At 35.4% G+C, this 2,210-nt stretch overlaps 1 long non-coding RNA gene across 1 annotated transcript; it reads left to right on the top strand.

The window, feature by feature from the left end:
- Positions 1 to 966: 966 nt before the first annotated feature.
- LOC104809161 lies at positions 967 to 1,833 on the top strand. Its single transcript, XR_771101.1, has 2 exons — positions 967 to 1,124; positions 1,210 to 1,833. It is a non-coding gene; the product is annotated as an uncharacterized LOC104809161 (long non-coding RNA).
- The last annotated feature ends 377 nt before the right edge of the window (positions 1,834 to 2,210 follow it).

Below are 2,210 nucleotides of genomic sequence, written 5' to 3'. Positions count from 1 at the left end.
CTTATATGTATCTCTTGCCATATCATCATTGTGGTGTATATATTGGGAATCAATGAGAATACAAACCCTAAGAAAGTTTTATGCTAAGTTTCAATTTTTGGGTGGGCTCATGCTGGGTCTTGGGTTTCCGGTTTAATTGACATCCCTAGTTATGGGAACACTTTTTGATAACAAATATTTTTTTTATAAAATATCACGAACTAGAGACATCAATTTAGGTCTGAATCCTGAAACTCGGTTTGAATCCACCCAAAAAATGTTGGGTTTCGAGTCTTTTTTTTTTTGCTAGAAAAAATTTGGGTTTTTGGGTTTGTTTTAAATAGGTTTTTGGGTCGATTCGAAAATTCGATATTTTTTTAGAAAAATTCATAAAAAAATAAATTTACAAAAAGGAGTAATCGAAGAGATTATGGTGTAAACTGTAATGTAATGGGATTAAACCCTAAATCCTAAACTCAACCTTAACTACAACTACATTATGCAAGCTCCACCAATACCTAACTTTTCTTCCAAACTTTATAAACTTTAAGGATAGAAGAGAGAAATAAATAAGGGAAAACAATGAGATATAATTAAGATACAACAACGAGATATAATATAATTAGGTTATTGGGATATAGAAGATGAGGGGTTATTTTTTTTGGTTAAATGAGGGGTTATTTTTTCAGTCACTAACGAGAAAGATTATATTATATAGTTAGGTATTCAAGATATTATCGGATAAAATTGAAGAGTATTTTGGAGAATTTTTTCCTGACAATAACTTGCAAAGCTAAAAAGAATTTGATGCTTTGCGCACTACACGCAACTTTGTCTCCCGCGATCTTTCCTTCCCGCCAATGATATGCAAATCTTTTCATTAAAGTAAAATAAAAAAATTATAACATTTTTTAATTAAAAGTTAATTGTATTTTTATAATAAACTTAGTGTAGAAGTAAATTGGTCATCATTAATCGATACATTTTTATAACAAATTATTTTTTGAGTAATTTATTGATGTTTTTTTTTTTCCAACTTTGTCCTAAAAACACGCAACTGTCTCATGCAACCTTTCCTCTCTGTGAAAGATCTGAAGACGGAGTCAGCGCGAGAAAGAGAGAGGGATGGGTCTGTTCTCCAACAGGTTTTCCCGTCTTTGCCTTCTGTAATTCTTCTGGGTTTTCGATTTCTTGTTTTGCAATTCTTCTGTAATGCTTTTTTTTTGGAAGGATCGATGAGGCGAGTCTGAAACCCGGGGATCATATCTACTCGTGGAGAGCTGCTTACATCTACGCCCATCACGGTCTTCACTCTTCTCCGATTCTTTCTTCTGCTCCTTTCCCCCTTTCCAATGTTCAATCTTTCTTAGACCCTTTTGCTGTTTTCACTGAAAATCGCGTGATAGATGTCAAGTTTTGGTGTTTGTGTTGTGATCGATCTAGGCTTATGATCGGATCGCGAGAGTTGAAGGGTTTCTGGGAATTTCGGTTGACGGATTAGGGCATAAACTTCATGAGTGAGATCGCGTCTGCATATCATCAGTGAAACGGGAGTGTGAAACGTTGTCAATCCATCTCACTTGCAAGTAGCGAGACTGAATCATCTGTTTGATGGGTTTACTAGTCTGTCCTATTACAAGTTTCGGTTTCTTAGGACGAAACGAAACCAAAATTTTGACAAAAGGGGTCAGATATTGCTGGTTATGTGAGTTTATAGTTCTTTTTGTCTGAGAAGAGATTCAGAAACATATGAACTTAAGGTCTTTGTTGCTGCCAGCAATCTGATATCTGCCCTCTTAGCTTATGGCAATAACAAGATTGTTCCTTTATAGATACTGATTTTCCCGAGTTCAATTTTATATCGATCTTTCTTGGTGATAACTATCCCTCCCTAGGTGATTTTCCTGGCCTGACTCTGGGTGAGTATGATTCCGAACATACGGGCATAGTTCAGATAATCATGTAGTTAGGGTTCTTGCGTGTTCTTTGGCTAGAATGTTTGGTAGAATCTAGTTGAATTTTGTCCAAGCAGAATGTATTTTCTGGTCTGATCTGGGATTTACTTATTGGAGATTCACCCTACTCGAATTTGGTAACCTGTGAATCGTTGATTAAAACACTTTATTTATTTTTTATTCCATGTTTCTACCTGAGCTTAGAATCTCAGAAACGAGGAACTTATCCATGGTTGATAGGACAGAACAGTGACCGGATTTGCTTGCTCAATCTTT

This window comes from Tarenaya hassleriana, unplaced genomic scaffold (assembly GCF_000463585.1).
Source record: "Tarenaya hassleriana unplaced genomic scaffold, ASM46358v1 Cleome1531, whole genome shotgun sequence".
Classification (NCBI taxonomy): Eukaryota; Viridiplantae; Streptophyta; class Magnoliopsida; order Brassicales; family Cleomaceae; genus Tarenaya; species Tarenaya hassleriana.
Note: the sequence above shows the minus strand (reverse complement) of the source record. Positions and strands in the feature narration are given on the sequence as shown.